The sequence below is a fragment of the Lutra lutra genome, chromosome 7 (genome assembly GCF_902655055.1).
Source record: "Lutra lutra chromosome 7, mLutLut1.2, whole genome shotgun sequence".
Taxonomy (NCBI): domain Eukaryota; kingdom Metazoa; phylum Chordata; class Mammalia; order Carnivora; family Mustelidae; genus Lutra; species Lutra lutra.
The window spans coordinates 129,914,238-129,938,038 of NC_062284.1; the positions used below are offsets into that span (position 1 = coordinate 129,914,238).

Below are 23,801 nucleotides of genomic sequence, written 5' to 3' on the forward strand. Positions count from 1 at the left end.
CGAGTACCTTCCTCCCGCTGATCTGGCCAGAAATACGCGCCGGCCCTCGGAGAGGGTCCACTCGAGGGCTCTTGGTTCTTTCTCTCCAGGCTCCCGCCTCATGTCCTCGAGGTGATTGCTTCCTCTTAGAGTCCTGAAACCCTCCCAGGAAAACCATCCTCGGGGTCCTCAGGAGGCCAAGAAAGTTAGACAGCGATACCAGATGGATAAACACCCAGGTCTCTTCCTACCATATACCTAGCCCTTCTGCAAGCAAGGCACTGGACCACACATCTATCTGGCAGTGAACCCGGGCTGGTGCCTCACTAGCCTTATGGTCTTACTCAGCCTGTGGTGAGACCCCATCCCGGGCTCCAGGTTGAGTTAGGTGGTCCCTGGGAGCGGGAGTGCTGTCACCCAGGGGGCTTGCTGAACCCAGGGGGTGACTTGTGATGAGTCTCCATACCAGTTAACCAAGGCTGAATCCCAGCCAAGTCCAGGGAGTTCTGAAATATTTTGAAAAGGTTTGAATTGAAGACAGTGATTAGGAATAGCCTTCCAGTTCTCTGGATTGACAGATTCTCCTGAAATGTGTTTTTAAAGACGAGCTGGTTAAAAAGATGAAGAGATCAGTGTTGCTGGAACAGTGTTGTAAGATTTGCAGTTGACTTTAATAGTTATAAATTCTGTTTAGGTATTAAGGAAAACGTGTGTTTTGGGGTTTTTTTTGTCCCAAAGTCAACTGTTCTGAGCAGCAGTAGTGTGACTATTGTGATTTAGTTTGTCTTTAATATAGATATGTAGCAGCTTCCTCCCCCCAGTCAGTAGATGGGATAGATAGGCCTGTTACTGTTTGGTGTGAAACAGAAAATAACATCATTCCTCTGGGTCATGTTGACATAGCAAGGCTGTGAGAGTTGGAGCGAAAACACATGAAAGAGACTTGACCTCCCCTGAGGTTGTAAGGTTGAAAGCACCATAATGCACAGATGCCAAAGATTTATTTTCATTTTTAAAGAAATAATTGAGTGAGAGAGGAAGTGTAAGAACACTCTCATTATTGGCTGTGTAAGGGGTTGTTGTTTTTAGCAACGTAAATGGCTAATAAGACAAATTTGCTGTGATAAGGAATGTAACAGGAAAACCTGATGGGTGGGAGTCAGAAAATACTTTGCAGTTGAAGGAGTGGATTATGATTTTTTTTTTTTTTAAGATTTATTTATTTATTGGGGCGCCTGGGTGGCTCAGTGGGTTAAGCCGCTGCCTTCGGCTCAGGTCATGATCCCAGGTCCTGGGTTCAAGCCCCACATCGGGCTTTCTGCTCAGCAGGGAGCCTGCTTCCTCCTCTCTCTCTGCCTGCCTCTCTGCCTACTTGTGATTTCTCTCTGTCAAATAAATAAATAAAATCTTTAAAAAAAAAAAAAAGATTTATTTATTTATTTATTTATTTATTTGACAGACAGAGTTCACAAGTAGGCAGAGAGGCAGGCAGAGAGAGAGAGGAAGGGAAGCAGGCTCCCCGCCGAGCAGAGAGCCCGATGCGGGGCTCGATCCCAGGACCCTGGGATCATGACCTGAGCCGAAGGCAGCGGCTTTAACCCACTGAGCCACCCAGGCGCCCCGGATTATGATTTTTTAATAGAGAAAAGGAAGTCAAGAGAAAGGTGTTCAGAGGTGTTTTGTGTTCAGGAGCTCTTTTCATTTAACACAGGAGTTATGTTCTGATTTAATAGTAAATTTCTCCCATAATCTCTAATAGTCTAGCATTTATAGGTACGATATTATTTTAGAGGTTGCCAACTAATAGTAAGATGAAGACATATCAAGTTGCTAAAGTGAAATTTTAAAATGTGTATGACTCTAGCATCTGGCTGATTTCTTTCTAGTGTATTTTAGTGAAAAATTCCACTCAAGTCACTGTGGTGGCATCTGGAAGACTGGTCTACTGGAATGCCTGAAAAAATGGTTAGGCTTCCAGTTATCACTTCTAGAAAACTCTTTGTCACAAGTGTTTTTAAAACAAAGATTTGGAGCGCCTGGGTGGCTCAGTGGGTTAAGCCTCTGCCTTCGGCTCAGGTCATGATCCCAGGGTCTTGGGATGGAGCCCCCCGTATCAGGCTCTCTGCTCGGCAGTGAGCTTGCTTCCCTTCCTCTCTCTCTGCCTGCCTCTCTGCCTACTTGTGATCTCTGTCTGTCAAATAAATAATAAATAAAAATCTTTAAAACAAAGACTTTAGGGATATAGCTTTGTACATGAATATGAGGACTATTATCTATTAGGTTTTTGTTTTGTTTTCTTAAGTAAAAGAGAGGTTTTTGGTAACTTCATGGGAGCAAGAGCATCTTTAAAATACTTTAAGTTGGTTTTGTTTCAATTACAGTGATAGTGCACCAACCCATATTTATTTTCCCCTACTTTCTAGGGGAAATGTTGCCAATTATGCCCTGAAAATACACATAAGATGTTAAGTGTGCAAGTGTGTGTCATCTTTTAACTAAAGTATAAATTTAGAGGTTTTTTTTTTAAAGATTTTATTTATTTATTTGAGGGAGAAAGAGAGAGCATGAGTGGGGAGAAGGTCAGAGGGAGAAACAGACTCCCCATGGAGCTGGGGGCCCCACGCAGACTTGATCCGGGGACTCCGGGATCGTGACCTGAGCGGAAGGCAGTCGCTTCACCAACTGAGCCACCCAGGCGCCCTAAATTTAAGAGTTTTTAAACCTGGGATATACATTCATTTCCTCACATATCCCACCATTTGTCTTTTAATAAACAGGAGAGAGGTTAGGAGCTTCTAGGATTCTTTCACACTCTCAAGAGTTTGAGTGTTTGAAGGTACAGATTATATGTGCTTGCCCTTTGTTGGATTTGGGTTTAGAGTTTGAGTAAATAGATCCTGTGGTAGAAAGGGCATATAAGGGGCGCCTGGGTGGCTCAATGGGTTGAAGCCTCAGCCTTTGGCTCAGGTCATGTTCCCAGGGTCCTGGGTTCGAGCCCTGCATCAGGCTCTCTGCTCAGTGGGGAGTCTACTTCCCCCCTCTCTCTGCCTGCCTCTCTGCCTACTTGTGATCTCTGTCAAATAAATAATAAATAAAATCTTTAAAAAAGGGGGGGTATATAAAACAACCAACATTGCTGTTTTTGTTTTCTGGGTTCTTTCCTCCAGTATTTTCTTATAGTGGTAAAACAGACATAAAATTTACTGTCTTAACCATTTGTAAGTGTGCAGGTCAGTGACTTTAAACGTATTCATCATGTTGTGCAACTGTCACCACCGTCCACTTCCAGAACTCTTTCATCTTGCAAAACTGAAACTCTGTACCCATTAAACAGTAAATCCCCATTCTCTCCTCTCAGTCCTTGGCAAACCACCATTCTGCTTTCTTTCTCTATGAATTGACTGCTATAAGTACCTAGTGTAAATGAATTCATACTGTATTTTTCTTTTTGTGTCTGGCTTATTTCATGTAGTATGCTGTCCTCCTGATTCATCCATGTAGCCGTGTGTATCAAAATTTTCTTCCCTTTTTTTTTTTTTTAAGATTTTATTTATTTGAGAGAGAGGAAAAAAAAAATGTGCAAGCGTGAACAAGGGGGAGGAACAGAGAGAGAGGGAGAAGCCGACTTCGGCTGAGCAGAGAGCCCAGTGTGGGATTTGATCCCAGGACTCTGGGATCATGACCTGAGCTGAAGGCAGATGCTTAACCGAGAATTTCATTCTTTTTTAAGACTGAATTATATTCCATCGCATGTACATATCGCATTTTGCTTAGCTGTTTACTTCTGTGGACGCTTGGGTTGCTTTCAGGGCTTAGGTATTGTGCATAATGCTGCTTTGAACAGGGGTGCGCAAATATCGCTTCAGGACTCTGCTTTCAGTTCTCTTGGATGTATACCCAGAAGTGGAATTGCTGGATCATATGCTAATTCTATTTTTAATTTTTTGAGGAAATGCCACACTGTTTTCCACAGCAGCTAAATAGACCATTTTACATTTCCATCAACAGTGCACAAGGTTTCCAATTTCTACACATCCTTACCAACAATTGTTATTTTCTGTTTTTTTTTTTTTTTTTTTCTTCATTGTAGCTATGAGATGATAGGGAAAAAGTATGCATATATGTTTCTGCTTCTGGTTCTTGGCACAGAGCTCCTAAAACTTGTGTAATTTCCTAAGTGATAGGAATACTAGGAACATCTTTTGTTCTAATATTTAGTCTTTGACCCTTATTCCTGACACAGAGTTCCTAAATCCCTTGGAATTTCCCTGGTGATAGCAGTGTCTTTCGCTCTAGTGAGGTGACCCTGGGTGGGCTCTTGAATGGGGGCTGCTCACCAGAAAGACCAGATCAGAGGCTTGGAATTGTCAGCCCCACCCTGCATTCTCTAGAGAGGGGGCAGGGGTTGGAAATGAAGTTAATGATTGTTCATGCCCATGTGGCGAAGCCTCCATAAAAATCCCCAAAGTACCAGGTTGAGAGAGCTTCCGGGTTGCTGACCCTGCGGAGATGCTAGGAGAGTGGCAGCCCCTTCCCACACACCTTGCCTGTATCCTTTATCATCTTTTTATAATAAACTAGGAAACAGTAAGTAAATAGTTTTCCTGAGTTCTGTGAGCCATTATAGCAAATTATCAACCAGAGGAGGAAGTGGTGGGAACCTGGTTAATAGCTTATGGATTCCGTGGGCAGGGAACAGCCTGGACTTGGCCACAGGCATCTGAAGCGGCGGGGGTGGGGGGCGGGTTGTGTTTAAAGTGGGTTAAAGCAGTCTTGCGGGACCAGGCCCTTCACTTGAGGGATCTGACACTATCTCTGAGTAGAGTGTGTCAGAACTGAGTTAAATTGACACCAGCTGGTGTCAGAGAAGTGCTTGGTGGAGTGGAAACTGCCCCCCCATCAGGTGTCAGAAGTGCTGGGAGTGTGGCAGCTCTGAGAGTTTAGGAGAAGTGTCACAGTATTGGGTTCTGTTTTTTACAGCAGCTATGGGTAGACATTACTGGTTTTTAATGATGACAGTACACACAGAGTTTGCACAAGAAGAGGAGCGATAAAGCAGTGATTTTTCCTCCCTTGCCATTCAGAGGAGAGGAGGTTCAGCCTTTATTTGAGGTAAAGGGTGGCAGTTAGCACTAGGGAAACTAAAAGAGTTAGAATTGGAAGCTTTGGCAAAATTAGAGCTGGAAGAAACCTTTAGGGGTTTATGTAATTCAGTCCCATTATCCTTTTGTAGGACTTTATTAAAACTAATCTTGATAGATGATTCTATCCTATTTTTAAAGACCTCTAGAGGATTTGCAGGAAATTTTTTCAGCAGCATGTTGCAACGTTCAGTGATTTTAATTATAAGAGTTTTTTTTAAACTGTGGATTTAATGTTTGATTAAATAAATGCCATATTTTCATTGCACCTAAAATATAATACTGTCTGTTTTTACTTTTTAGAGCTCCTTATTTACAGCACTTTTTTAAAAGATCTTCCATTTCTTTATAAAACTTTTGAGTTTTGGACATGCAATTTCCTTTCCTTAATTAGTCAACCAGTTTTGAAGGAAAGAAACTATCTGCCTTTGAGACTTTTTTGAGCCTAACTTTCTTCCCTTTAGAAGTAGTTTTAGGGTACCTGGGTGGCTCAGTGGGTTAAAGCCTCTGCCTTCAGCTCAATGGGATCCAGCCCTGCATCAGGAAGCCTGCTTCTCCCTCTCCCACTCCTCCTGCTTGTGTTCACTCTCTCGCTGTGTCTCTGTCAAATAAATAAATAAAATCTTTAAAAAAAAAAAAAGTAGTTTTAATGAGATACTAGAATGATGACAGCTTTCTAGCTGCCAAAGTAGGTAAGAGTCTAAGGAGGACGTGGGGCACAAGTCAAGTTCTTTAGGACAAGCAAAGCAGAGAGCACAAAGAGCTGGTGCTGCTCCTTACGCTTAGAAGGAGGCAAATGAATAACTAACGAAGGGCGCTTTGCTGAAGAGGCACCAGCTTTTGTTTCCCCTGAGGGGAAAAAGTAACTGAAAAGTTAGGAGACAAGAATGGGAGGAGTATCTAGAATGGCCTGGATACCTGTTCAAGTTTTGAAGTCCTGGTGAGATATCCAAAGACCTCAAGGCTTTGCAAAAATAATGTTGTAACTACAGCTGTGGGACTAGATCTTTGTTTTGAATGCTTTTAGTTTCAAGAAGAGCATCTCAGATCTTGCTAGCTAGATCTGAAAGATGCCAGAGTCATTTGAGGTACTCAGGAATTCTTTTTAATACAGATTCTTGGGAAATGAGACCAGTATTTAATATACAAACTGCTGTGTTCTAAAGATAGTGTTTTAAAACTTGCCTATTCAAAGAAAGCAAACTTACCCACTTTGGGGGGTTGGCCTAGGTGCCCTAGAAACTTCATAGTGCTCTGGGCAAGATAGTTAATTGGTTGAGATTCAGTTAGATTCAGTTTTTGAAAGAAAGAGGTAGTGTTTATTGGCAGAATGGGCATTTGAGAGGGATGGGCGGAGACTGTTTGCGTCTGCGTGGGTGCGCCTTACTTGATTCAAGGCATGGTTTGTGGCCTCCAAAGTCCCTTGCCTTCTGAATAGCTCCTAAGAAGACTTCCATAACATAATTTGTAGTTTGTGACTGACTAAGTCCTTGCTCTTCACACTTTTAGTCTCAGAAAATTTATCTTAACTTTTGTTGTCTTTAAGGCTACCTTCAAGGCCCATTATAAAGGTTCAGGTTGCTATTTTTCCATTTGTTTTAAAATACTTTGCTTCTGATTATAGAAATAATACATGTGTACTACAGGACCCTAAAGGATTGTGATAACCCCCGGTGTTGGGGGTTAATTTTTTAATGTGGTCTGTCTTACCAGTCTGCTGCTTTCTGATCATTTCTGAGTAATAGTGAAATATACAGCTGTACTGAGACGTGGGTATGACCCAGCCTTACTGCAAATAACACATATTGAGCTTGGGGAAAGTATTCAACAAATTTTGTAATCTGGGAAGTTTAGAAACTATTGTGTAGATAAAGTACTGACCTCTCACATCTGAAGGTTTTGACTTATTCTAAATAAGCCTCTTGCTGCCTAATTAGTAAAGCCCTTTCAGCAAACATCTGAGATACTACTGCAGTAGCCCCCTTTATCTGCAGGCCACATGTTCCAAGACCACCCGTGGATGCATGAACCCACTGTATATAGTGCATAGTACTGAACCCTGTGTACTATTTTTTTTTTCTATAGATACATACTCATGATACAGGTTAATTTATAAATTAGGCACAGTAAGAGAGTAACAATAATAACTAATAATAAAATAGAAAATTAAAACAGTATACTGTAATAAAGGTCATGTGAATGTGGTCTCAAAATATCTTATTGTACTGTACTGACCCTTCTCTGATGATGTGAGATGATCATATGCCTGCATGATGGGACGGAGTGAGGGGATCACGTAGGCATTGTGACACAGCATTAAGGCTGCTGTTGAGCTTTGATGATATGTCAGAAGGAGGATCATCAGCTTTCAGACTGTGGTTGGTCGTGGGCTACTGAACACGTGGATAATGGGGGTGACTACCATATTTGCATTGTGCCTGCTGTGTGATAGGAACTCAGGAAATCTTAGTGGAAGGAATGGATGGTTAATAGTTGAAGCCATACAAGTTGGTGAAGCAGATAGAAGACGGCATTAAGCAAGAAGAGGAGGCTAGAAGGGTCTAATATTGGGGAATCATGTTACTGGAAGACACACACACTGCTGGGGAAGGTTGATCATGAGAACAGAAGCTTTAGGAAGCGGTATGAGAAGGAAAGGGAGGCTGTTTCGGTTGGGAGGGGTAAGCAACATCTCGGTGGTGGGAGACCAAAGGTGTAATTACAATAGGTACTCTTTACTGTGACCAGGACCACCCCCCACCCCCGGCTTCTTCACCTGTCTGATCTTTACAAGGTGAATATGAGCACCACGTTATAAATAAGACTGAATTCCAGACTCTTTAAATGACTGTCCCAGTTAGTTAGTTGGTGTAGCCTGGTGTATCTTATTCTATTAAGCTACCAGATTTGGCAGTTCAGAAATTACTGGTAACATTTGAGGGGTTTAAATTCAATATGCCACAGGTTATGCCACACTCTGAACACGTATTTCCAGAAGTGTCCCTTTCCACAGGCAACTTTTGAAAATTAGGGAGTCCACATTTTTTCTTGCAATCGGGATAAATTCTCTACTTTTGGTCAGTAAGTATCTTCTGTGGATGGGCTGGAAGTGTTTCCAAAGCTGCTGGGAAACAAACGTGTTTTGACATTATGTGATTTTCCTCTTTGAAAACTCAGAAACGGAGACAGCCACGTGTGCACGCCCTGGCATGTTTTCAGCTCAGTGGCACCCCGTGCACTCAGGCAGCGAAGCTCTGCCCCGGAATCACCACTCTCCCCTGCCACCCACATCTCCTCTGGAGCACCTTCCGACCTCCAGATAAGCATTGTGGCGCAACAGGGGATGCCGTGGTCAGGAGATGGGAGGACCAGGGCAGCTCTGCCAGATTCTGCTCCTGGGTCGGAGCGTTCTTCCGCCTCTGACCTGTTCTGTAACTCCGTGCCCTCCACGAGGTTCTGGAGTGGACAGCGCCTGAGGGACTATGTGGTTCACATCACTTTTGCTTCTCTGCGGATGGCCTCTAATACATGGGGGTAGGCCCCTGGTGGCCACATCTGTGCAGCAGGACCATTTTCCTAGTCCTGACTGACTGGCATGGGGGTAGGCACCAATGCTACAGTGACCCCAGGAACCCTCTTACGGGGATTTAAAAATTCCAGGGGGAGAGTTTGTCCTTAAGGAAAATAGTATCTGTGTTACACTCCTCATCAGAGTTTACATATCTGAAAAGGTTTATATTTTTTCAGTTTTAACAAGTATTTCTTGAACATTTGGATATTTTTTCTTTCTTTCTTTTTTAAGAATTCAGTGCTTTGGTACGCCTGGGTGGCTCAGTGGGTTAAGCCTCTGCCTTCGGCTTGGGTCATGATCCCAGGGTCCTGGGATCAAGTCCCGCATCGGGCTCTCTGCTCAGCGGGGAGCCTGCTTCCCCTGCTCTCTCTCTGCCCGCCTCTCTGTCTACTTGTGATCTCTGTCTGTCAAATAAATCAATAAAATCTTAAAAAAAAAAAAAAGCAGCCAGCGCTTTATTTTTTTAACGTATTTTTTTAAAGATTTTATTTTATTTTATTTTATTTTTTTAAAGATTTTATTTATTTATTTGTCAGAGAGAGCGAGGGAGAGAGAGCGAGCACAGGCAGGCAGAATGGCAGGCAGAGGCAGAGGGAGAAGCAGGCTCCCCGACGAGCAAGGAGCCCGATGCGGGACTCGATCCCAGGACGCTGGGATCATGACCTGAGCCGAAGGCAGCCACCCAACCAACTGAGCCACCCAGGCGTCCCAAGATTTTATTTTATTTTATTAGACAGAGATTACAAGTAGGCAGAGAGGCAGGCAGAGAGAGAGAGGAGGAAGCAGGCTCCCTGCTGAACAGAGAGTCTGATGCGGGGCTTGATCCCAGGACCCTGGGATCATGACCTGAGCCGAAGGCAGAGGCTTTAACCCACTGAGCCACCGAGGTGCCCCAACATATTTTTATTAACATATGATGTATTACTTGCCCCAGGAGTATAGGTCTGAATCATTAGGCTTATACACTTCACAGCACTCACCAAAGTATATACTCTCCCCAAAGTCCATCACCCAACCACCCTATCCCAACCCCCCAACCCCCCCCCATTTGTTTTGTGAGATTAAGAGTCTCTTATGGTTTGTCTCCCTCCCGATCCCATCTTACTTCATTTTTTCCTTCCCTACCCCCCAGGTCCCCCACTCCGCCTCTCAAATTCCTCATATCAGAGAGATCATATGATATTTGTCTTTCTCTGATTGACTTATTTTGCTCAGCATAATACCCTCTAGTTCCGTCCATGTTGTTGCAAATGGCAAGATTTCATTTCTTTTGATGGTTGCATAGTATTCCATTGTGTGTGTGTGTGTGTGTGTGTGTGTGTGTGTGTGTATACCACATCTTCTTTATCCATTCATCTGTTGATGGATATCTAGGTTCTTTCCATAGTTTGGCTATTGTGGACATTGCTGCTATAACATTCGGGTGCATATGCCCCTTCAGATCACTACATTTGTATCTGTAGGGTAAATACCCAGTAGGAACATTTGCATATTTTCAATAAAATTTAAATTGGACACATGTAGTATTTCTCTTATTTTATTTTTTGAAAGATTTTATTTATTTATTTGACAGAGATCACAAGTAGGCAGAGAAGCAGGCAGAGAGAGAGAGGAAGGGAAGCAGGCTCCCCATTGAGCAGAGGACCCCGGGACTATGACCCGAGCCGAAGGCAGAGGCTTTAACCCACTGAGCCACCCACGTGCCCCTGTTTCTCTTTTTTTAAAGATTTTATTCATTTGACAGAGCGAGAACACAAGTTAGGGGAGGCACAGAGGAAGAGGGACAAGCAAACTCCCTGCTGAGCAGGGAGCCTGATGCCAGGCTCCATCCTGGGACCCCGAGATCATGACCTGAGTTGAAGTAGATGCTTAACCAACTGAGCCACCCAGGAGCCCCATAGTGTTTCTGTTTTAAAGTCAACATACTTTAGATGCAGTTTTATGTGAAAATACTAGAGTTGGAAAAACATCATACTTGCAAAACGTTAAACTAACACATTAAAGTATAAGGAAAATAAATATCTCCTGAAATTTTATAAGCCAGAGATAACCACTGTATCATTTTGCTGTATATCCTGCTAGACACACACACACATACACACACACACACACAAAATACATAAATATACAAATATATATACATTTGTGTATGTGTAATAGGCAGGGAGGGGTGCAATTTTACATAAAATAAATTGCTTAATATCATTAATTTTTTTTGCTTAATATCATTAATATATCCTATCACCAATCAGTAAGACAAACATCATTCTTTTAAGGGGTATATAAATTCCATAATATGAATCTATAGTACAGTTTGTTTAATGAATCCCTGTGCATGATGTGTAGACTTTCCCCCATATTTTCAATATGTGAACACTTCATATATCTCACACTTTTGATTTTTTCATAAGGATAAAGGCTTAGAAATAGTGTCACTCAGAAAGTATATGTGTATATGAATGTGTGTATATATATGATTTTGATCAGAATCAGAATATCATTTTAAAATGAATTTAAAGGAAGCTTTAGAGATATTTTTTAAAGTTTTCTGATTTCTAAAGTGTAAGTGACAACAATTTAAGTGATCCAAACCTCATCTTTAAATGAATTAAACTAGTATCTCAAAATATAATGTAACACAGAATCGTCTTGGGTTCCTAAAATCCTTTGGTGAAAATGTGGTTCAAATGTCACTTTCCACAAATTGATCTTTAAGTCAGGGCAGTTCCAGTACAGAGTCCCACCCTCTAAATGTTTTGGGTTTTTTCTTTCTCTGTCTCTCTTTCTCTCCTTCACTCTCTTTTTCATTCTTTCTTTTCTGACAAATTCATTCTAAAATTCATGTGCAAAAGCAAAGGACCAGAAAGAGCCGAGGCAGTTAGGAAGAGAAATTAGGTAGGAGGAATCATCTTTATTAGATAATAAGACTTAGCGTAAAGCTATAATAAAAGTGGCAGTTTCTATTCCAGAAGGAGCACCCATGAATATGGAGTTTGATAGATAATGGTGGTGGCATTTCACATCAGTGGGGGATGTACTAGTGCTGAGACAGGTGGTTTTCTATATGGAAAAAGAAGGGGAAAAAAAGATGGAAAAAGAAGAAAAAAATTTTTTCTATATGGAAAAAGAAGAGAAAAAAAAAAAATCCCCACCTCACACCGGTCTATAAAATCAATGCTGGGTTGTTAGATACTCAAATGTGAAAATAAAAATAAATATAAAACCCAGTATATAGGAAAAAATATTTATGACTTAGAGTATAGAGTGACTTTCCTAAAAGCACCAAAGCACAGATTATAAAGGTTGATAGATTTGACTGTATAAAACTTTTACAAGCAATAGCATCAAAAAGAAAATGCTTAGGAAAAAATTTAACAAATAGTACAAGACTTGCACACTGGAACCCACAAAACATTTTGAAAGAAATTTAAGAGGATCTAAGTAAATGCAAAGACATCCAATGTTCTAGGATTGAAAGCCTGGTGGTAGGTATTAAGGAAGGCATGGAGCACTGGGTGTGATGCATAAACAATGACTCTTGGAACACTGAAAAAATAACATTAAAAAAAAAAAAAAGAAAGAAAGACTTGGGGCGCATGGGTGGCTCAGTGGGTTAAAGCCTCTGCCTTCAGCTCAGGTCATGATCCCATGGTCCTGGGATCCAGCCCCACACTGGGCTGTCTGCTCAGCAGAGAGCCTGCTTCCTCCTCTCTCTCTGCCTGCCTTTCTGCCTACTTGTGATCTCTGTCTGTCAAATAAATAAATAAAATCTTTAAAAAAAAAAAAAGAAAGACTTATTATTGGGGTGCCTGGCTGACCCAGAGCATGGGACTCCTGATCTTGGAGTTGTGAGTTCAAGCCCCATAGTTGGCAATAAGGCTTACTTAAAAAGAGAGAGAGGGGCGCCTGGGTGGCTCAGTGGGTTAAGCCGCTGCCTTCAGCTCAGGTCATGATCCCGGAGTCCTGGGATCGAGCCCCACATCGGGCTCTCTGCTCAGCAGGGAGCCTGCTTCCTCCTCTCTCTCTGCCTGCCTCTCTGCCTGCTTGTGATCTCTCTGTCAAATAAATGAATAAAATCTTAAAAAAAAAAAAAAGAGAGAGAGACTTAAAATTAATAAGATAGAAATACTCTATGAATTCAATGCAACCTCTGTCAAAATCCCAGCTGACTCTTTTGGAGACATTGACAAACTGATCCTAAAATTTATATGGAAATATAAGAGACCCAGGAGAAACAAAGTCTTGAAAATGAAGAAATAAGCTGGAGGACTCACCCTTCCTGATTTCAGAACTCCCTATAAAGCCATAGTAATGAAGATAGTATGGTACTGCCATAAAGATATACCTAGAGGTCAATGGACTATAATTGAGAGTCTAGAAATAAACCCTTAATTTATGGTCAGTTGATTTTTCTTTAAGTATACTGAGACAGTTCAAGGGGGCGAAGGATGGCCTTTTCAACTAATAGTGTGGGGATAACTGGATATCCACAAGCAAAAAAACTAATTTGGATCTCTACCTCATACCATATACAAAAAAATTAACTCAAAATGGACCAAAGACCTAAATGTAAGAGTTAAGAACTATCAGATTTTTAGGAAAACACATAGGTATAAATCTTTGTGAATTTTGATTAGGCAGTGGATTTTTAGATACGACTCTAAAGGTATAAGCAACCTTGGAGTAGGTCGAAATGAACTTTTGTAATTTTTTGTACTTTTGTATTTCTAAGGACACCATCAAGAGAATGAAAAGATAATCCATAGTATGGAAGAAAATATTTGAAATCCTATAGTAGATAAGGGACTTATTATCTAGAATATGTAATGTACACTTACAACTCAACAATAAGAAGACAACTCAATTTTCAAACAGACAAAGGATTTGAATAGATGGTTTCTCTGAAGAAGATGTACAGATGGTTAATAACCCCACGGAAAGATGCTCTGTGTCAGTCAATTAGGGAAATGCAAATCAAAACCATAGTGAAATACCACTTCATACACACTGGGATAGTTAAGATAAAAAGCCATTAACAAGGGGCGCCAGGGTGGCTCAGTGGGTTAAAGCCTCTGCCTTCAGCTCAGGTCATGATCCCAGGGTCCTGGGATGGAGCCCCGCATAGGGCTCTCTGCTCAGCAGGGAGCCTGCTTCTTCTCTCTCTCTCTCTCTCTCTCTCTCTCTCTCTCTGCCTACTTGTGATCTCTGTATGTCAAATAAATAAATAAAATCTTAAAAAAAAAAGCCATTAACAAGTGTTGGTGGGGATGTGGAGAAATTGGAACGCTTATATAGCCACTTTGGAAAACAGTTCCTAAAGTGCTAAACATAAACTTACCATATGATTCACCATTTCTACTCCCCAGAAAAATGAGACATACGTACACACAAAAACTTCTACATGAATGCTCATAGGAGCATTATTCCTACTAGTCAAAAGGTGGAAACAAGCCAAATATCCATAAATTGATGAACAGATAAAATATAGTATAATCTTACAATGGAATATTCTTCAGCAATAAAAAGGAATAAAGAGGGGCACCTGGGTGGCTCAATGGGTTGAAGCCTCTGCCTTCAGCTCGGGTCATGATCTCGGGGTCCTGGGATTGGACCCTGCATCGGGCTTTCTGCTCGGTGGGCGGTGAGCCTGCTTCCTCCTCTCTTTCTCTGCCTGCCTCTCTACCTACTTGTGATCTCTGACTATCAAATAAATAAATAAAATCTTAAAAAAAAAAAAAAGGAATAAAGAACTGATACATGTCACAACATGGATGAAAGAAACATTATTTGTAGTGTAACAAGCCAGACATAAAAGGCCCTGTATTGTATGATTCCCCTAGCATGAAATGTTAGGATAGGTAAATCCATAAAGACAGAAAGTTGACTAGGAGTTTGCCAGGGCCAGGGGTGGAGTTTATTTTTGGGGTGATGAAAATATTTTAAAGTTAAGTTGTGATGGTTGTACCACTGTGTGAATATAATAAAAACCATTGAACTGTACACTTGGAAAGAACAAATTTAATGACTTGTTAATTCTATTTCAATAAAATACCACATCATAAACAAAGTGACACCAAAAGTGAAAAAAAACAAGCCGTGGACTGGGAGGAGACATTTTTTAGCATATCACCGAGAAAGGTTTAGTATCTGGATCAGAAAGCCTTATAAATTAGGAAGAAACAAGCATGAAAAAAATGGGCGAAAGAAGGAACTGTCAATTCATAGGAAAGAAGGAACTTGATTGGAAAATATATGAATATGTCCATCCTCACTTTGTTCAAGTTACTATAAATTAAAACAGTTAAGTAACTGTTCTCATCTGTAGCTTTTGAAAGCTGTAAAGATATGATCATATTAAAGGTTGACAATGTGATGTTGCAAAGGGAACTATATACAGGTGCGTTTAGCATAAATTGGTACAATTGCCTTGGAGAACAATTTGCAATTTCTACAAAAGTTGAAATACACATTCCTAATGACTACCCTATGCAGTTTGTCTCTGGGTGTATACAGCAGCTGAGGTTTTCAAACATTTTTGTTCCAGTTTACACTAAGAAAGAACATCTTTTTTTTTTTAAGATTTTATTTATTTATTCGACAGAGAGAAAGTAATCACAAGTAGACAGAGAGGCAGGCAGAGACAGAGGGAGAAGCAGGTTTCCTGCTGAGCAGAGAGCCTGTTGTGGGGCTCGATCCTAGGACCCTGAGACCATGACCTGAGTGGAAGGCAGAGGCTTAACCCGCTGAGCCACCCAGGTGCCCCAAGAAAGAACATTTTTATATCAACCTTATGTACATGTAATATGTGAGGTATTGGGGCTTAGGATTTCAACACATTACTTTTGGGAGGATCAATTCAACCTGTGTCACATGGTTTTCCGAAGAAATTCTGCTCATGGCACAGGGAGACACGTTTAAGAAAGTTTACTGTAAAAACATAAGAACAAAAAGTTGGAAGTAATCTAGCTTTTCATCAGTAGGAGCATGACTTATCCACCCATCCCAACCCCACAACAAACAAAAAAAAAAACAGTATGGCGTATTGTTACAATGAATACAACACTGAAAAGATTAATCTAGATCTGTATTATACACATGGGCAAATCTCAGACACATATTGTTAAACAGAAGTTGCAGAAAGATACATAAAGTATGATATGTATATAAGGATTAAAAACATGCAGGGCAATACTGTATTGTTTATCGCTATGTATTTATGTAAGAAAGGTATTATTTTGGGGGTGCATGGGTGGCTCAGTCATTAAGTGGCTGCCTTCCGCTCAGGTCATGATCCCAGAGTCCTGGGATCGAGCCCTGCATCAGGGAGCCTGCTTCTCCCTCTCCTGCTGCTTGTGTTCCTTTCTTGCAGTCTCTCTCTCTGTCAAATAAAAAAAAAAACAAAAACAAAAACAAAACACCTTTAAAAAAAGATATTTATTTTTAAAAGGAAAGGTGTTTTTTAAATGCATGGATATGATAAACACCAACTGAGGGTAGCTTTTATACTTTTTGGGAAAAGGGTTAAAATAGCACTTCCCCAGGACAAACTTCTTAAAAGAATTGGGGAACTGCTTAAACATGAATCAGAGCATGACGCTCTCCAGAGAGCTTCTAATCACTGGCAACAAAAGACGGTTTCTGTTGGTTTACAAGGCCCTGTATCATTTGGCTCTCGAACACTTCTGATTTCACGTCCTGCCAGGTCACTGTCCTCCAGCCAAGCGGGCCTCTCTGCCCTTCCCCGAACACATGGAGTGCACCTGCCCCAGGGCTTGTGTCCTCACGTTAGCTCCGCCTGGAAAACTTCTCCTTAGTTTTCTTCCCACCTCCATGTAGATTTTGCCTACCCCCTTACTTCTTTTGGAGAGGTTATCCTTGGCCACCTCTTGCCATGATTTTTTTTTCCCCCTTGTTATAGAATTTACAAACTGCCTGGTATTTTATTGTATATCTGCTTGATTATTTATTTTCTGCCTCTCCCACTGGAGTGTATGGCACTGTATTCTAGCGCTTAGATCATGCTTAGCTCGTAGTAGAGGCTCAGTAAGTATCCGCAGAATAAATGAAAGAATGAATCGATGATAACTTGAGTGTTTTATTTAGTGGGAAAAAATAAGATCTAAAGCCTATAAGCTAATTGTTAAGTTTTGATAAAACTATGTGTTGCGTAGATTTTTTATCTATTTGTATAAGTTACAGTATGCTATTTCATATGTACTTGCTGGCTGGCAAAAAAACACTTTCCCAAAATCACATAAACATCCGCAAGAAACAGGTTGTGATACATGTGCCATTAAAGACACCCAGAGCGCTGTTGTTAGTGTTTTGGGCTTGCAGGTGGTTAAAGTCAGCAGGGGCTTACTGAGCAGTCCTGGTAGTGCTGACAGCTTGTGAGGAGGAATAAGAACAGGCCGGTGATGGTCCAGTGGTCCAGAAATGGCACAGACCCACTCTACTTTATCGCCTTTATGTTAGTTCTTCCTAAGGAGCAACGTGGCCAGTAATGGAACTTCTCTAACTCCCATTCCCATTGTCTTATGAGAGGTCTAAGCTGTGAGATGATGCTGAGTGCTTCCCTTAGAGAAGGGGAAACCCGTCAGCCTGATTTTCTGCCATTTCTCCCTTTCTCATCTTGATTTGAAATGCCGTGAGGCTGGGCTGAGAAACCTGGTCTGCGATCACCGATGGGACTGTAAAAGAGCTACCTGTCAGAAAGCTGCTGTACTTGCTAAAGGACAGTATCTCCATCGTCTCCTGTACGGGCTTGGCTTGTATGTAGAGGCGAAGGAAGCAGGTTATTTCTAGGAAAATTAGTGTTCTGATTTCCTAAAAACAGACATTTTCTTAACAGAGGAAGCACATATAACTACTTATCTCAGTCCAAATATAACTAGTAATATGGACAGCAAAATTAGCTAATTCTATCTGAAGAGCAAAAAGGAGCACAAAGGGTGAGTTTAAAGTGAAAGTCTAATATTAATAATGATTTAAAAATGATCAGACTAAGTTGTAGTATTTCTGAAATCATTGAAGAAAAACTGGATCCATAGAAAATCTCAGAAATATGACTAAAATGGCAATAAGTGGAAAATGTAAAGACTTGGATTCTAATCCCAACTTTGAGTTGAGTTTTCTTTTGACTAGACAGATTGCTTAATCTTCTGTCTTTGGTGTTGTCATTTAGTCATGTGAAGAGGAAGAGGGAGAATCACTTGTAAAAGAAATGCTTTTCACTTTGTATTTTTTATCCTGGATATTTAAATGTAAATCCCTTTTGACAATATTCTTTAAAATAGTTTCCTTACTCTTTTTTATCTCAAAAACCATGCTGTTCTTTGCATCCTTCCGTGAAAAACAAAAACAAAAACCCTGAAGAAATCTGTGAATACTAGTATTATCTCTTGCTTTTTTATCTCCTTTTTTTAAAAAAAATATTTTATTGATTTGACAGAGAGGGAGAGAGGTCACAAGTAGGCAGAGCAACAGGCAGAGATAGAGGAGGAAGCAGGTTCCCTACTGAGCAGAGAGTCCGATGTGGAGCTCCATCCCAGGACCCTGAGATCATGACCTGAGCCGAAAAGGCAGAGGCTTAACTCACTGAGCCACCCAGTGCCCTTTTTATCTCCTTTTTTAAAAAAAGATTTTATTTTTCAGTAGTCTCTACACCCAGTGTGGGGCTCGAACTCACAACCTCGAGACCAAGACTCATACACTCCACTGACATAGTCCGCCAGGCACCCCAGAGTATCTCCTATTTTTATTTTCCAGTACAGAGTACAGTCCTTGACATACAGAAATGAAATATTTGTTGAAAAGAATGAGATGATTCTGCTGATTTTGAGCTCCTTGGTAGAAAGGATGTCTAAGGATGGGATCCACTGTGTGTGTGTTGCAAGCCCCTCCCTTTACCATGACTTTATCTGCTAAGCATTGTTAAGATTGTGGTTGATTTCAAGTCACCTTTCTAGTCTAGCTCTCCAGCTTCTCTGGCACTTGGTAAGTGTCCTGTGCAGAAAACTGGCCTTGCATCTGGGGCTGTGCTAGAATTTAGTCTGTCACACCATCCTATAGAGCTGTCATAAGCTCCACTGGTTTTTCTTTCTCTTAGCAGATTTCTGCCTATGGCAAACCCAGTTATGATCATTCATGCTCATATTCTGCAAATACTACCAGGAGAGAAAATGACTAGCAATTTCAGCTCACTAAGGAAAGGCTCTCTGGAATTTTAGTGTATCTTGCCCTCTTTGGTTTGCATGGACCTGCAGTTTAATAGTTTAAATAGTTTTAAAAACTATTTCTTGTCTTAAGTAATCTATGTTGTTTTATCTAGTTGTTCTGTGAAATTGATGGCGTGCCTCTACCTATTAATTTTAACCTAGAAGCATTTATTTTTTTATTTTTTTGGTTTTTGTTGCTATAAATATGACATAAAAATAAAGTTGTTCACACAGTTTAGAGATTATTTCTCTCCATAAAGTCCGAAGGCAGACTGGTCGCACTTGGTTGGTAGATTATGAGCTATCTTCTTTGTTGTTCCTTAATCTTTTAGGATGTTTTTATTCACATCTCAGTCTCAACCCATCTCCATTGCAAGCCACTGGGAGAGAGAAGTGGAAGGAGAGCAATTGCTGTTTTAAGGATGTAATCCAGCCCTGGTACCTGTCTCTTCTGTTCATTTCCTCTTTGGCCAGAATTTCATCACATGGCTACCCAGCCACTGGAGAGATCGGGAGATGTCGACTGTAAGCCGGGTGTCCATGGACCCAGCTAAAACTGAGGTTCTATTACTAAAGGGGATAGAGGGAGGATGTCCATAGGGAGCCAGTTAGCTGTGTCATAGTATGGTGTGAGGAGAAGCTCTAACCAGAGTTTTTTTCCTAAACAGTCAATTTTCTTAAGCTCTTGTACTAAATAATCTATCATATCCCCTTTGGTTTATGATTTTTCAACCATGAAGGAGTCTTGTTTAATGGTTATGAGCATGTTCTCTGTAGTTAGGCAAAGTTAGCAGACAGGTATTGTCTGAATTTCCACACTCTGAATATATGTTTCCAGAAGTGTCCTCTTTTTTCCATAGGCAACTTCTGAAAAGTAGGGAGTCCACATTTTTTCCTGCAGTCAGGATAAATTCCCTACTTTTGGTCAATTAGTATCTACTGTGGAGTAGGCTGAAAAGTGCTTCCAAAGCTCGCTGGGGAACAAACGTGTTTTGGCATTTTGATTTGTGGTCTTCTGTTGCCCTTTTTAAAAATACTAGTTCAGATTTTTGTTTTCTTTTTTTGGTCTGTCTTCATGTGTATTAATGGGAACCTGGAAACAGTTTAGTTAGAGCAGGCAATGAGAATCTCATGTCCTTCAATACCTTGTAATTTTTTTCAGTTGATAGCAACAGAAACTGACCCTATCTAAACCAAAAGGTGATTTATTGCAAGAATGATAGGCATGCAAAAAATAAAAGGAGGGAGTAGTAGGGTAGAACTGACGAATAACTCAGACAAGTCAGGCAGGAAATAGCACAGCACCCGGGACTTCAGCAGCAGGAGTTTACAGACCTTTCCTTGAGGATGTTGGAGGTCTGGTGCCCTTCACTCTCTTAACCTATTGAATTCTAAATCCCATGAGAGAGGGTTGTTAGGTTGATTTTGGCATAGGTGCTTACCCCTGTGCCAGTCAGTCAGGACCCAGGAAAACGGTCCTGCTGCACAGATGTGGCCACCAGGGGCCTACCCCCATGTATTAGAGGCCATCCGCAGAGAAGCAAAAGTGATGTGAAACACGTAGTCCCTCAGGCGCTGTCCACTCCAGAACCGCGTGGAGGGCACGGAGTTACAGAACAGGTCAGAGGCGGAAGAACGCTCCGACCCAGGAGCAGAATCTGGCAGAGCTGCCCTGATATTCCCATCTCCTGACCGCGGCAACCCCTGTTGCGCCACGATGCTTATCTGGAGGTCGGAAGGTGCTCCAGAGGAGATGTGGGTGGCAGGGGAGAGTGGTGATTCCGGGGCACAGCCTTGCTGCCCGAGTGCACGGGGTGCCACTGAGCTGAAAACGTGCCAGGGCATGCACACGTGGCTGTCTCCATTTCTGAGTTTTCAAAGAGGAAAATCACATAATGTCAAAACACATTTGTTTCCCAGCGAGCTTTGGAAGCATTTCCAGCCCATCCATAGAAGATACTTACTGACCAAAAGTAGGGAATTTATCCCGATTGCAAGAAAAAATGGGGACTCCCAACTTTTTAAAGGTTGCCTGTGGAAAAATGAGGACACTTCTGGAAATATGTGTTCAGAGTGTGAATCCTCGTGTGACTGGTACCAAAGCTCCAGACTATTTTCTTCAGCATGTATGGTATGCAGTAGGGAGAGGCTAGTACATTTCAGTAAAATTCCAAGAAAGGGCCATTTGAGCAGAACTAATTTTAAGGAACAACAGAACATACTACTGGAAGTGAATGGGGTTTGTTTAGCAGAAAAGGCATGGTAGCAGTCCTTTGATTGCCAAAGGATAACGGGTGTTCATATTGGATGTTGATTTTTTTTTTTAATGTTCCAGACTATCTGCCAGGTGGGTGGGTTCTGTCATACTGTTGTCACATTCAGCAGGAATATATCTATTTGTTTATATCAGAAGTGTGTGCTTTTGTTTCCCACTAATTATTTCCCCATTATTGCATCATTACATAGTTACCCTGTGTTCTTTCATGGGATTCTCGAAACTTCTGCTTAGGATCATTCGTTATAAATCAGTGTACAGTGTAGTCAAACCTTACCTTTTTCTCTGTTCTGAAACTAGTGAGACAGAATGCAACACGTGATCTAGGACTTTTTTTTTCTATAAAGACATTATTAGGACAATTGGCAAAATTTAAGTGAAGTCTGTAGACTAGATATTAATTAATATCTGTTGGTTTCCTGATTTTGAAAATTGTTCTGTAGTTATGTAAGAGAATATCTTTGTTTTTAAGAGAGACACACTAATGTATAAAGGTACATCAGAACTGCACCTGACTCAAATGGTTCATGCAGAAAATTCTCCATCGCGCTCTCTCTCCACACACGATACCACACCACCACACAATTGCCTTTTCCTGAACCAGTTGGGAGTAGGTTGTATACATTCTCTCCCTTTACCTTTGTGTTAGGCAGCTTGGGCTGCTCTAACGAAATACCACAGATGAGGTTGCTTAAACAACATGTTTGTCACGGTTCAGGAAGTCCAAGATCAGGTTGCTGGCAGACTGAGTTCTTGGTGAGGCATTCTTCCTTACCTGCGGATGGCTTTCTCATAGTGTGTTCACGGGGCCATTCTTCAGTGGAGATCTCTGCCTTCCTTATAAGGGCACTAATTACATTATGAGGCTAACCCTCATGACCTAATGTAACCCTCATTTCCTCCCAAAGGCCCTATTTTTTTTTTAATATTTTATTTATTTACTTGACAGAAATCACAAGTAGGTAGAGAGAGAGGAGGAAGCAGGCTCCCCGCTGAGCAGAGAGCCTGATGCGGGGCTCGATCCTAGGACCCTGAGATCATGACCCGAGCCAAAGGCAAAGGCTCTAACCCACTGAGCCACCCAGGCGCCCCCCAAAGGCCATATTTTGAAATGGCATCACACTGGAGCTTCAGTATATGAATGAGGTGGCAGAGGGGGAGACAGACATTCAGCTTGTAACGTTCTGCCCGTGATCCATCTAAAATCATATTCCTGCCTGCAAGACACGTTCATTCTGCCCCAGCAACCCAAGAGTCTTAACTCATTCCATCATCAGCTTTAAGGTCCGTAGTCCAAGTCATGTGATATGAGTGAAACTCGAGATACCACTTATCCGAAGACAGTTCCTCTCCAGCTGTGAGCTCTTGAAGCATGTAAGTTACGTGCTTCAAAAATACTGTGGTGGGACAGGCAGAGGATCGACATTCCCATTCCAAAAGAGATAAATCAGAAGGAAGAAAGGGGTGATGGGTCCCAACCAAGTCCAAGATGTAGGAAGGCAAATTCCACGAGATCTTAAGGATCAAGAATAATCCTCTTTGGTTTGATTCTATGCCCTCTGGACCCATTGGGATTGGGGTCACTCACCTCTACTCCCTATGCTTCAGGCTTCCCTTCCAAGGCACTTACCTATTGATTCTATCTGAAGTGATGGTTGCCCCACCTTTGAAGCTGAGAAGGGTACCCGGATGATCTCTAAACCGTCTTTGGGATTATTCTTTTCTTGTTTTGAAAATAGCACACACTCACAGGGAAATGGCTCTGTGGTCCAGTCCTGTAGGATCTAAGAATTCCTAACAGCCTGTAGCACATGGTTTCAAGCATCAGATAGTTCCACAACACTTGTTATGAAATATGCAGCAGTCTCCTGCTCTCTTCTACTCTTTTTTCCATCTTCTGTGTTTACCTCCACATTTTAAAATGCTTATTTTACTGCCTCTTGACTTTTCACAGTGAACATTATTTATTATTGCTTTATTACCGCTAGGAGATTTACGCTCCTTATCTAGGGGAGGATTCTTGTTGGAAAGACTCTGGCAGGAAGTTTGGTGTGACTAGAAGGATAATTGGGGTGTGGAGAGGGTCTCAGTGGCAGGGAGACCAGACAAGAAAAGGAGGGTATTGCAGTGGTTCAATGAAGAAAGAGACACTGAGGGTTTTTTAAAACTGAGGATAACATACATTCAGGTAAGTGCATAAAATATATCATGCTCCATGACGTTTTACCCGTGTGTGTACAGTGTCTCCAGTACCTCTCTCAAGATGTAGAACATTTCCAGCCTCCTTAAAATTCCATGGTGTCCCACAAGAAGGTCTTGAACTAAGGCACAAAAATTCATTACTGGTTCTAGAATGAAGTCTGAAAATGAGGTGGAGCTAAAGATGACTCCAAACTTGGGAGACTGGGTGGACTGGGTGGTGATGCTACCAGATTGGTGGGTGATAGAGGAGGATAATCTGGTTTCAATTGAGGGAGGAGTGAAGATGGTGAGAGAAGTTCAGCTTTAGACCTGTTGAGTTGGGATGTCCAAGTGGAACTTACAGGTGGCAGGTGGAAATATACATTTGGAGTTCTGGGGAAAATTTGGAATTGACATGGAGATTTGTGCATACTTAC

The 23,801-nt window shown here is 41.4% G+C and overlaps 1 protein-coding gene across 1 annotated transcript in view; it reads left to right on the forward strand.

The window, feature by feature from the left end:
* SPTLC2 (serine palmitoyltransferase long chain base subunit 2) overlaps positions 1-23,801 on the forward strand; it is a 116,684-nt gene that overhangs the window by 488 nt on the left and 92,395 nt on the right. The gene's annotated exons all lie outside the window — the stretch shown is intronic.